General features: G+C 31.8%; 1 protein-coding gene across 1 annotated transcript in view; it reads right to left on the reverse strand.

Moving 5' to 3' along the window:
- The window catches only part of LOC124537761 (voltage-dependent calcium channel type A subunit alpha-1), a 221,511-nt gene that overhangs the window by 144,993 nt on the left and 62,850 nt on the right, over positions 1–13,668 (reverse strand).

Consider the following 13,668-nt stretch of genomic DNA (forward strand, 5'->3'; position numbering starts at 1 on the left):
GATAAGTGTAACCTCGTCAATAAAATAATGGTTTTTAGAGTGCATCTGACCGCATATTAATAAAGTTTACAGTTATAATGGACGCATGAAGCTATTTAGTATTAGTTTCCACTGTTCTGAACTAACTTTTACTCCAAACCGCTCCGATTGTCACTCGGCTCCTCATCAAATAGTTCCAATGCAACTCAATTCATTACTTTATTAATACATTTTTTAAATAATCAATGTTTTTTACTATATGATTGTAATTATTAATATATTTTTAATAATAAACAATAAAACACAAACAAATAAATAAATAATGAAAACAGTTTTTTAATCTGTGTATTTTTAAACCTTCACTTTGATTTTGCTTAAGAAAAACACAAGCCTGATCAAGATCTTATTTCGTACAACTTAAAAATGTAAGTGATAATTAAAACTAAAATACCACTTTAAAAATATGGTAGAGAGAAATAAATACAAAATTTTGTTCAAGATTAAAAATTTAATTGATAATAAAGCACGTTTTACACTATGTATTGTAAATTCAGTCGCCTTGACGACGTACGCTGAAAGCAGTCATAGTTTACGCCTACCTTTACAAGTTATAAGCATACAAAGGGCAAGCCATAAAAGTTATACGCGTAATTGAACATTCAAAGCTTTTGATGTCGGATATCTTACGTAGATTAATAGAGATTTTAACAGCATAAGAGTACAAGATAAATCATTTATAACACGTGCACTCTGTTACCAATAACTGTTATTTATTGTTATCATAACACTTAGGTGTTGAGTAAAATTGGCAATTTAATTTAAAATTCTCTTCCTATATTTCTCGTTTATGTCTGTACTTTTTAAATTTATTTTATAACCGTTATATTCTCGCTTATCTAATAGCTAAGAAACATTGAATTGTGTGATTGTTATGTAAGAGAGTACGCTATTAAAGGAACATTGTTCGTTACCCTTCATACAAAGTGTCAATCAGAATTAATGAATAGGTATCTTATCTATTCTGCTCGAGTATTCTATGTGGCATTAACGAAATTATGTACACTCATAACACTATCTAGGACAGCAAACACCTATAGACGTCATAACAATTACTTAGATATTGTGTTTAGTGTACTGTCCCTGTAAGTGTTAATACAATTCAAAACACTATCAAGAATAGTTTTATTTGTTAAAGAAATTATTAAGTTTTTTAATGAGGCTTAAACTCATTTTTAAAATTGTTTTTTGTGTTTGTTTCTGTTTCTGTTTTGTTTTGTTTGTTTTTTTATTATTATTATTATTATTTGTTTGTAATAACATTAGTTATAAGGTTTCCATGTAATACTAAAATTAAAATATGGACTATGTCTGAGACAAAATAAATTATTATTATTATTAAAATCACTTGAGTTACCAAATTTTCCACTTCCATTATTATTATAAATTTAACATAAACAAAAGTTTGCCCGTCCGTACATCTGGAAAATGCTTCAGCGTCTACCTCTTTCATTGTTTTCCAAATTTTTCTTTTGTACGCAACAAACAGCCCTGTCACTCGTGAAACCGTTCTCGAAGCAACATTTATACCTTTCCATTGTAAATAGTTTGCAGTTGTTTATTTTTAGACCTATAATGTATATGAAAAAACTAAATGCTTATATTTCACAATTGATAAAATGTTTCATAATAAGGATGTCGCAAATTATGAGATTATAAAAAATTGTAAGTAATATTCTTTTGTGAATACGTTGATGTGATTAGAAATAAAAGCAATACTCTTTTTTATTTTTTAAATGAATGCCTTGCCAACCGAATTATTTATTTATAGTTCATTTCTGATTTCCGCTCCATTATTCACATAACAATCTAGTGAAGGAAAGTGTAAATTAAAACAAAATAATTTATGTCTTTTTTTATTTTTTTTTTATTTTTAGATTTTCGATAAAATTTCACGGACAAACATGTAAAATTTATACATTGAGTATAAAATATAATAAAGATATTAGAGTTGAGTGAAAACAATAGTAGAAATATAACTTAATTATGTATACTATTTTTTTCTTAATAGATACAATTTTTTTATTTACATAATAATTAACAATACATGAATTGAAAAAGGTTCATAATATGAGACAATAAAACAAATTCCTCGTTTTATGGTCACACCTTTAATTCGATTTATAAATAAACGAATCTAAAATGACAAATGATTATGTAACACTAGGAACTGTATGAACCAAAAAATAAAATGCTTTAAAAAAACCCATACACATAACACAACAGAAAAAGGTAACGTAATTCCTAAAAAACAGCCGTATGTTATTTATCGTGGCAAACCTACGTCACATTGTTTATCGAGATAACGTAAATAATGTTGCGTTACGTTATTTATCGAAAGTGATTTTGACACTCCATCATGATTGAAACTAGTCTTTCTAAAATATATTGAAAACTACTTTATAAATTACGTAGATGGAAAATTTAATAATATACTAGATGAAAAACAAAATGTACTGTTTATTATTAATAATTTATTGTGTATAATATTCCATTGAGTTTACCGTTTACTGCACGGAATTATTATTTGGAACACACTTACTGAACGCATCCGTAAACGTCAAATATGACTGCACGTTGAACTTCATGTCATAGAATTTTACGGATTGAATATCGAAATATCTCGATTATACGAATTTTACAGATATATGTTATCGACTAAAAAAATAATTTTTTTAACGATCTATAATTGTATTGGGTAGGTTTCGATGTTGTATAACGAGCAGCGGCATGAGTTTATTAATATAGATTAACTATTCATTTGTTTATTTACTACATAGCAATTTTTTAATATTTTTTTATGGTATGACAAACGAGTAGGAGGCTCACCTGATGGGAACTGATTACTACCGCCCATGGACATCTGTAACATCAGGGGGCTTGTAGGTAAGTTGCCACCCTTTATGAAAATTAGATAATAAAATTTATTGCTTTTTACTGCTTTTAAATGCATATGTAATCTATATACGGTATACCAAAACAATTTGTTTACAATTTCTTTCTGTCTATCTGTTTGTTTGTTCCGGCTAATATCTGAAACGGCTGGATCGACGCGATTTTCTCTGGCAGAAAGCTGATGTAATAAGGAGTAAATTAAGCTATAGCAATATTTTGTTAAATTAAAACAAACACGAAGTCGCGAGCACAGCTAGTTTATCATATAAAACTCAGGTTCGATAAATTGTAATATTTATTTCTATTTGTTCATTTCAATTGTTTAATATCGTTGAATTCATTCAATATATTGTAACCATTCAACAAGTTAGACACTCCAATAACAATGACGCGCTCTGTATGAGGAAATAACCCTTCGTATATACGTGTTGCTTTCCGTGGCCAGGGATGGATTAGTTATTTTAGTTTATTACAGCACTTAGAAAACAATATTTATTTTTATTACAGTAGAAGTAATTTTCTCTAAATATTTCGATGTATACCATCTATCATGAATTAAGCTGAATACATACTAAATCTTCTAAGATGAAATACCAATTTTTTAAAGACTTTATCTTAGTTCATAAATTAAGAAAACGTTTTTGGAAAAATCGCCAAACAGATAAACGCTAAAAGTGAGTATATAGTATATTAAGATTATATTTTTATTTGTATGTACTTTTATTGAAGCAAGCCAAAGCACTCTACATTTTAAATTCGAAACAACTTATGTATAAATACATAGATCAACTGAAAGCTTGTTATTTAAATTGCGTACTTGTTCATCCACTCTATTCAAACTATACAAGATAGTATAAATAATCGAAAAATAAGAAACGTAGTTTTATTGTTCATAAAAAAGTATCTTTATTTAAAACTACAATTTGTGAAGGCCATTATCAATCAAACACAAGTACTAATAGTAGTTTGCATGAAGCAACACGCAATTTGTAGAGTCCTCATATAAAAGTCTCTAGTTTCATTAAATCACAATGTGCATGTACCCGAAAATTATCAAGCACTCTATATAGAGCAGAGCTAAGAGGGTCACAAATACAATCCGTTGCGTTTACGACCACATCGCTATCTTTATTATCATCAGGAATGCTTACGACGAAAAAGATTCGATTTTCGTGCCGTTGTTTGGTATTTCTGAACAAAGGTTGGATAAAAAAGTTAGTAATCATTTGTTTTAACCGTAAACATATTTTGAGTATTTGTTCGTTATAAACTTATTTAGTGATAAATATGTATATTTCTTTAGAAATAATAAAAATTGCTATGGTTTGAAACTGCTACTTTGATATGGCGTGGGTGGTACCACCCACCCATAAACTCTACTATCTCCTTCCTCGAGACTCAAACTCCATTAATCTACACCATTAATTCTCTGGTCTTTTGGTATTTTGACAAAAAGGCTCCTAAGTACATTGCCACTGCTCAATGCGTCTTTTCTTTTGTTTTCAATTATTCCAAATACTCCCACGCTCTAATGTTGGTATGACACATTTTCAGCTGTTTTGAAAATGCCGCCAGTATTACATATCAACATATTATATATAATAATTATTATCAGTTACTGTATCAGCACTCATAAAAATCAACCAAATCGATGGCTGAGATGCCCCACAATATACATTTCAAAGTTTATCGTATGTAATAATATTATTCTAACCATAAATAAATTTCCATTGTTTTCGTTAAAGGTATAACAGGTGTTCTTTATTAATCATAAAACCAGATGTGTGTCTGCATTGCTTCACGTACGTTAAGGAATTTTTAAATGAAATAATTACTCACGGCTAAACAATTTTCTGTTTCCTTACTTTTCATAACATTAAAATAAACCACTATAGTGTTGATAATATACAAGTTTTGCATTCGAATTTAACATCATTGCTACGTTAGACTTTCCACGATAGAAGGACATCTGTTCTCTGATCAATAGCCACCATCACGATCCATTCTGAAATAGAATGGATTGGAATACTCTAAGCTCTTTCTAAGAACTTAAAATAAGCTGAAAGAAGCTAAAATTTCTATTCATCAGGACGTATTAGTTTGTTTCCAAACTTAAGGCTCACAGCTCTTGGGTTGGTATTAGTTTCTGATGCCTAAGTTCCTATATGAAAGTACAAAAATCCATTCCTTGCCATTATCGTATTTAAGCATGATATGGCGCAACTAATTATTGCAAAGTAGAAACTACTCCTGTCTACCTTTAATATGTTTTTTTTTATAGCCGGGGCTTTATCGCTTGAAGCAGCAGCGAGGACACAGTTCAGCATTTTAATACTGGCCAATTATTAGCATAATTAAAAAAAATTACCAACCCAACTCCGATTTCATAAAAACCGTAATTAAGTCCCGCAGCCGTATAAACTAGATTCTAGTTAAAACTTATTCTAGTTAAGTTAATTATCAGTCCCTAAACGACCCACATTTGCATAAGCAACTACTCTCACGACGATACTCCATAGTACGCTAATGACAGTATCCAGGTTAGATTTTTAGATTTAGACAGGTTTACTTGGTAGTAGGGCTCTGTACAAACCTGTCTGGGAAGGTGCCACCCACTTATCAGATACTCTACCGCAAAACAACAGTACTCAGTATTGTTGTTTCCGCTTTTAAAGGTGAGTGAACCATTGACATGTACAAGGGGCATAACAGCTTAGTTTTTAAGGTAGGCGGCGCAATAACGATGATGGAATAGATAATATTTCTTACAGCACCCTTATATGTGGGTGGTGGTGTCCACTTACCATCAAGCTTGCACGATGTTTTTTTTTGTATAACTTATGTAACCGAACATAATATATCATAGTCCAGAGCGGACTATAATATATATACTCGTTTTATAAGGTAATAGTTACTTTAATTATGTATGAAATAAAAAAAAATTAATAGCCGTGTAATGTAACAAAATTGGTAGTATGAGAATGCCGCGCCTCAAAAAGCACAATAGCTTTGAACTACCTGCTGCATCTACATTAAAACAAAAGTTACAAAACTTAACCTATTATTATTTATACTTTTAAAAAATAAATTACATGTAATTTTTTCACGTTATGATGTAATTACTATGAAATGAATATGCCATTTACAATAATAATAATAGGGGTTTTATACTATTTTTTATGTTTTTTTATGTTTTTTTTGTTTTTATGGAATAGGTTGGCGGACGAGCATATGGGCCACCTGATGGTAAGTGGTCACCATCACCATAGACAATGACGCTGTAAGAAATATTAACTATTCCTTACATCGTCAATGTGCCACCAACCTTGGGAACTAAGATATGTCCCTTGTGCCTGTAGTTACACTGGCTCACTCACCCTTCAAACCGGAACACAACAATACTGAGTACTGTTATTTGGCTGTAGAATAACTGGTGAGTGGGTGACTAATAAACTTAAAAAAAAATCATATGGCCCAGAGGTTCGAAAGCGTGTATCTTAGCCGATAATTACGAGTTCAAACCCAAACATAGCACCAATGAATTTACATGAGCTTAAATGATGTTAATTTATATGTGAAAATAACGTCGCGAGGAAACCTGCATCTGTATCCAACTCGTATTGTAGAAGCGTGGTGGAATGAGCTCCAAACCTTCCCCTCAACTGGAGAGGGTGGCCTGTACAATAAAGAAAACGATCAAGATGGTTTTTATCATAAAGATAAGGAAGGACCATCAATCCACTTAGACTATATGTGACACATTTTGAAGTGATGTGAATGGTAGAATATAATCATGAATTCATTTATAAAAAAACATACGTATTCCCAACCAGTATTGGCGTGAACAAACGGCGATCGTAAACGTCTGTCAAATATATTTCCATGCAGCTTACGCTGTGCTAACCCCAAAGAAATGCAATAACGTAAAAAAACCAACGTTGATGTATTTTCAGTGTAAAAAAATGAGAAATAATTCATGTCATATTTAATTATTTATCATATGAATGACTAAGAAAGTCAGAAATTACTCGAGGTCAGTCATTTCTATAGATGTAACGAGCTAGTTTTACGTTGTTTATTGCTAAAACGTCGGACGATAAATAAGACCACGTTATTGTAACATGTTACACGTTATAGTTACGACAGGCATGAGTAATTTGTAACAGTAACTCTTTATGGGTTCATGAAAAGGCTAGAACAAACGTTCCTAATGACGTTAACGTCACAACAGACCATATTTTATCAGATTAATAAATAAAAGCCGAGTCGGTCGATAGGACGTTGATCTTAATCGAATTTCTAATCCAGTCTCACACGATTGTATTTAAAAGTGCTCGAGATGTGTTTGTCTGAGTAAGATCTTCTTGTTTGATTTAAAATCAATTATGATATTAGGCTGAATAAATTGAGGCTTTTGCCAATTAAAAAAAAAAGAAAAATCCTCAATACCGTAGTCGTGTTACATACCTGTGTGTGTTTGTATATAAAATATATATATTATTAGAAGAAAATTAAAATCACAAATAGCAACACTGTGACCGGATATATAAGGACTACTGGTTGGCGATAATCGTCTATTCGCTTAGCTGTCAGAATATTTTAGCAATTAGCCTGTCATATAATGAAAATGTCTGTTGGCCGCCATTGAAATATTTAAAAAATAACATTTCTTAAATCTATTTCTAATATCAGAAGCGGGATTCGAAGGTTGAAAAGCCATTGAAAGCCCTACATTTCTGATTTTATAAACTAAATTAGTACTACTTTTTGGTTATTACCTGATGATTTGATTAATTATTATTCGAACGGAGTTTTTGTCTCTGCGATGCCTTCCAACGACCAACATAACAAGCGAAAGCGTCACGAGCGCACTCCTTCGCCCAATCCGATGGAAGAGATTCTGAGAAGATTGTGCGCGTTGGAAGACCATCAACCCCGTGCGTCTGTGGAGACGCAAGCTATCGTAACGAACAGCGCTGCCCCTAGCCGCGAGCTGCCCAACACCACACCATCGATATCAGTGGTTGTGGTCCCAACACCGCTGCATGAGCTAGCGTCTGCGCAAGTGGGGACGCATCCGCTCCACTCCTCCACGACTACACGCACCATAAACAAGGAATCAACGCAGTCTGAGGACGTGGTGACGCACGCTGTGGAGCGTCTTTTGACCGCCATCAACTGTGCTCAGGTCAGATCCAACCGATTTTTTGGCTCTGATTTTGCTTTTAAGGTTAAATGTCTTCGTAGTGAGGTGCTTATTGCTATTATTATTCTGAATTTTCGGATTCAATTCAACGACTTCCTTACCAATGAGATAAAAGACTTTGGTGGGTTTGTAAGAGATGGTCAGGTTAGGCCGAGTAATTATGAAATTGATGCATTGATTAAATTGCCTTGTGTCGCTGTTTGCTTTGTCAACTGATATACTTCTTGTTTTCTATCCTATTCTTGAGTTAGATTACGTACTAAACTAGCCCGTATTTCTGAGTTTTGGCCATGTTGTGTAAAGAGTTGTGTTCAGTGGAAGAGACCCGAGTAAATCCTGTGCGCCATGGTATCGGGTTGACCCTGACACTGGTGGTTTCTGGGGTGAGTCGGTGGCGCAACCGACAACAGACCTGTGTAAATCCAGCCTTTATTAGATGACACTGGTGGTTTCTGGGGTGAGTCGGTGGCGCACCGACAACAGACCTGTGTAAATCCAGCCTTTATTAGATGACACTGGTGGTTTCTGGGATGAGTCGGTGGCGCACCGACAACAGACCTGTGTAAATCCAGCCTTTATTAGGTATCTGGGGTGACCTACTAGAGACCGATGTAAATCCTGAGTGCACGAGTATGTGCGGGGTATTTGGTTGCGTGGGAACAGACCTGTGTAAAGCCTATGTGATTGAAAAGCTTATGTGTGCCGTTTATTTATATTTGTTGGTTATGTTGAACTTAGCTAATTCGTACGTAATCTAACGCTTCTTTGTGAAATTAGGCCAACTGCTAATAATAACAGAGGTAAATAAGTGTGATTATTTTAGACTGTGTGTGTCTTGACAGAAACCGATGATGATGACGCAGAGCAGCCATTGAAGTCGGAGGTTGTTGCTGGACCTTCATCGAGTTCCTGCTGAGGACTTCGAGCACGCAGTCCCGTCAGGAGAAGCCGTATTAGAAGAAAATTAAAATCACAAATAGCAACACTGTGACCGGATATATAAGGACTACTGGTTGGCGATAATCGTCTATTCGCTTAGCTGTCAGAATATTTTAGCAATTAGCCTGTCATATAATGAAAATGTCTGTTGGCCGCCATTGAAATATTTAAAAAATAACATTTCTTAAATCTATTTCTAATAATATATATAATGTTGATAGAAAGTGCAAAGTGTATTTAAGTACTTTTTAAATAATTAGGATAAAATTAAGAATTCCTATTATAGAAATAATAGTTATTTTCATAAAATTTACTAAAATAAACATTGAAATATACTACATTCTCACGTAAACTATGCTTAATAATCGCTAGATTTTATTTACAATCGTATTGGATCGACCATTACGATCGATGATTTTTTTTATACAGAAACGTGAGTGTTTTGGTATTTTCAATATTTCAGTATATACTGGAATATTGAATATGACTCGAATCATAGTCGATCCGGGCAGCGGACCGAAAGAAGGTCCAAGCCTCGAAATTCATCAGTACTTTAAAGCGGCACAAAGATGAGTTGCGCTTAGCAGTTACACTGGCTTTAAATTTAAACTATTGATTTAACATAACTGAATTTGACGCAGACGAACTTGCACAAAGCCCTCGATTAAAAAAATAATGAAGTGTGAAAAAAATAACAAATAATAAATCCATCGAAACTCTAAAAAATACTCATTAAATTTTATACACAGCGATCAATTGTCACTTACAAAGATACCATTTTATGTTCGTACGAAATATTCCCCTCTGAGGCTTTATCTATTCTCAATATAAACGGCCAATAAAACTCGAGATGGATCATTTGATCCAAGTTCCCTTAGAAAGATTCAACGTTGGCAGCGACGAGTAAATTGAAATTAGCAATTATGGAAAGAGACGTCTCGTAATAAGCGCAGAGCAAATTCGAGGTTCTTATTAGATTCTGACACACCAATTACCAAGATTGGTCACACGTTTTTGTTCGTGAGGACATCCTCTATACACTCTTTTATAGATAGATGAAGTATAGATCAAACTTTTTTATTATATATACGGTATTTTTTCTACCTAAAAAAAGTAAATAGACGATAATTATTTCCTTTCTTGTTATTCTTATTTAAAAATATTGTTTACTATAATTAGTTTATTCAACGAAAGTAGTCTCAATAACAAAAGGGGTAGTTAGGTAGCTAGTAACAAAAATAATAAAAGTCAAATTCAAAACTGCTAGTACAGTATACTGCTCTACCAAAACTTTTTCATGACCGGTTAACATCCTTACTACTAGCGATCACGTTCAGTATGTTATTCGAACTAACCCGTACCCTAAAACCGAAGATGCACTCTAAAATAATTGTTTTTTTTTTTCACTACAATATTTAATAATATTGCCACATACAATTTTAGTATCTACAATATATGTGTACTAGATAAGTTTCATTTTACTTTTATTTTATTGAACGTATTGTATAATTATTTTATTAAATATAATTGATAAACAGCAAAGTAAGATATATAATAATAATAGCCTTTATTTCAAACAATATTTCAATTTCACTTATTTACTACATTCCGTATATTTTCGCTAAATAAAGCAATATAAAAAATGTTTATTCTTTTTATGTTATTTTAAACAAAAAAACAAATAATTCTTTGCCTAAAAACAAGTGTATCTAAAAATAAGAATGACCATAACGACGATTGTATAGTTGTTTATTTGAGATAAATTAATTGCATCATTTCGTATTGAGAAATCGGAATGAAATCGTCACGATCCATAAACACAGATAACGCTTTAATCGCGTTTCAGATGGCATCTTATAATTCACCGCCGGCGGTTTATTTGTACGCACTTGATTGTCTACGGATAAGTTCGATAAAGCTTCGAGAGTAAATAGAAATCGGATCGATGGTAGGGGCAGACCGGGTGGGAAAGGGGGGTGTATCAACAGGTTCCTTACCATAGTAACGGTCTCGTAGATACGAATACTCCTTTTCATTTAGAAAATGTTTTGATAATATTCAGATGCTTCACTGTTTAATTTAATCGAATCTATTTACAATTACAATTGAACAGATATCAAATATAATATTATATTACATTTTTTTAATAACGCAGATAAATATTGCTCATAAATAATCTATATTAAATGTCTTAATTAAATTGTTTTTTATATTTTTTCGGGTCAAACTATTCGACTAAAATGACTATTTATATTCAGAACTTAACCTTTGGCATACTCACTGAGACGTGAACATTAATTCAGGTCCCTATACGGTCTTTCATACGTAATGAGACGCTGTAAATATTAAATATATATACTTATATATATGCTTGAAATATGTAAAACTGAAACATGCATTGAATGACGGTAAACGACGAAGACTTGCATTACGTTGATTTAATAATATAAAATAAATATGATAGTGATGACCAGCTGTGCCTGCGACTTCATGCGCATTTGAATTTAACGAAAAAGTTTTTTTTATGGTATAATTCGGCGGACGAGCTTATGGGTTACCTGATGGTAAGTTGTCACCATCACTAATAGACAATGACGCTGTAAGAAATATTACCTATTCTTTACATCGTCAATGTGCTACTAAGCTTGGGAACTAAGATGTTGATGTTTATGTCCCTTGTGCCTGTACACTGGCTCACTCACCCTTCAAACCGGAACGCAACAATACTGAGTACTGTTATTTGGCGGAAGAATAACTGATGAGTGGGTGGTACCTACCCAGCTAGTAACTCCTTATTATGTTACATTTCTGCCAATGTCAAAATCGGTCCTGCTATTCCAGAGATTATCCGGAAGAAACAGAGACAAATTATAAAACATGTTAATTTTTATATATTTACAATGTATCTATATTTATATATGCATTTAGTAAAAATCTGTTATTTTAATAGTACAAACCCACACTCTAACTTTATTATATGTATAGATGAAAGACAATGAGTTGTAGCGATATGACATATCATTTAAAATTCTCTCTGAGATTATTGAGTTATATTTGTAGTGGAGCAGCATTACATAATTGTACGGATTTTTATTATTAATTATAGTTTTTGTGATTGTAACAGTAATTTATGATAAATACTGTTATTGTTTTCGATTCTTAGGATATTAAGACTTTGCATGCATATTAAAGCATGACTTATGTGTAAGTTACTTAACAAGATATTTTTTAACTATTTATAAATATCATAAAATTATTGATATTAAAACGTATCTCACTGTAGCTGGTAAAAAAATGTTGAGTGAACCTGTAAATTCAAACGGACAAAAGATAACAGCAGATATTTTTGTTCAACAGAATGACTCAGCATTCCTTTTTTTATTATTTAATTCGCGGTAATTGTAAGCTCGCAGACAGCCACTCATATGTTTTGTTCTACAAGCTTTTACAGGTAAACTCGCATACATGAACAACTATACTATTTAACGAAGCGTATGGACACATTTACTGTTCAGAATAGTCATTGTGGTATTACAATTTAATTTACTTAACGCATGAATTATTACGAGATTAATTTAACATATTTTAACATGAGCTTAAATATATTTTAATGTATGTATTTTATTGAATATCGGATTCACGATTGTTTTTCGGAAATCATTTCATGTCAGATATAATTTAAAATGTTCAATTCTGTGTAAATCGTTGTAACAATATATTATCAACTTCGTAGAGACTACTAACTAAGTTTGATTTATTTAGGCTTATATGTGTTATTATTGTTTTTAATTAGCAATTATTTTTATGCGGATCAATGGGCCAAAAGTTATATCGTAATTTGTCTCAAACATATTTCGACTCAAATTAAGTATTTCTTAATAAATATTCAAACTCTTTTCTATTCAGTTTCAAATATAAAACAACTTTATTTTTAACAGACCGTACATTTCTTTTTTAAGTATTTTATCTTTTTTTATTCTTTTTATTAACATAAGAATTAATAACATTAAATGCTTTAATATAATACAATAACTATTATAGTTTTAGTTCATATTTATATATATTTCGGCACGATATGAATTCTCATTTTAAAAATTCACGAGTTCTAGGTTTCATTACGAGAAATGTCAAATTAAACAGCTTAGTACGAGAAGAGTTTCACTTTATTGTAACCGAATTGCTTGATGAGAGTCTAAGTGGCATAATTGAAACGGCCACTCTGTTTATCTGTCTCATTAAATATTCTTGAAACATTGTTTTGAAAATGAGACAGACGAATACTTTATACATTTTAATATTTATAGTAAGCCAACAAAGTAAGAGAAAATTATATCATTCATTTGTTTTTTAAAACTTCTTTTACAAAGCAAAATATTACATTACCTTTTTGCGTATATGTAAATACATATATGTTTGATGTGTGAGTATGAATTTACAGACACTGCTCATTAATATATGTCTCGTTTTTTTATCATTGTGTGTGTAAAAATTAATTAATTGTAATGCTAAGATATAATTACAATAATATACGTGTGAAAATTAAAAAAAAAACTATTGAAAATACAGACACAGCGTTAGAGTGAGAGTAATGC

The sequence above is a fragment of the Vanessa cardui genome, chromosome 2 (genome assembly GCF_905220365.1).
Source record: "Vanessa cardui chromosome 2, ilVanCard2.1, whole genome shotgun sequence".
Taxonomy (NCBI): Eukaryota; Metazoa; Arthropoda; class Insecta; order Lepidoptera; family Nymphalidae; genus Vanessa; species Vanessa cardui.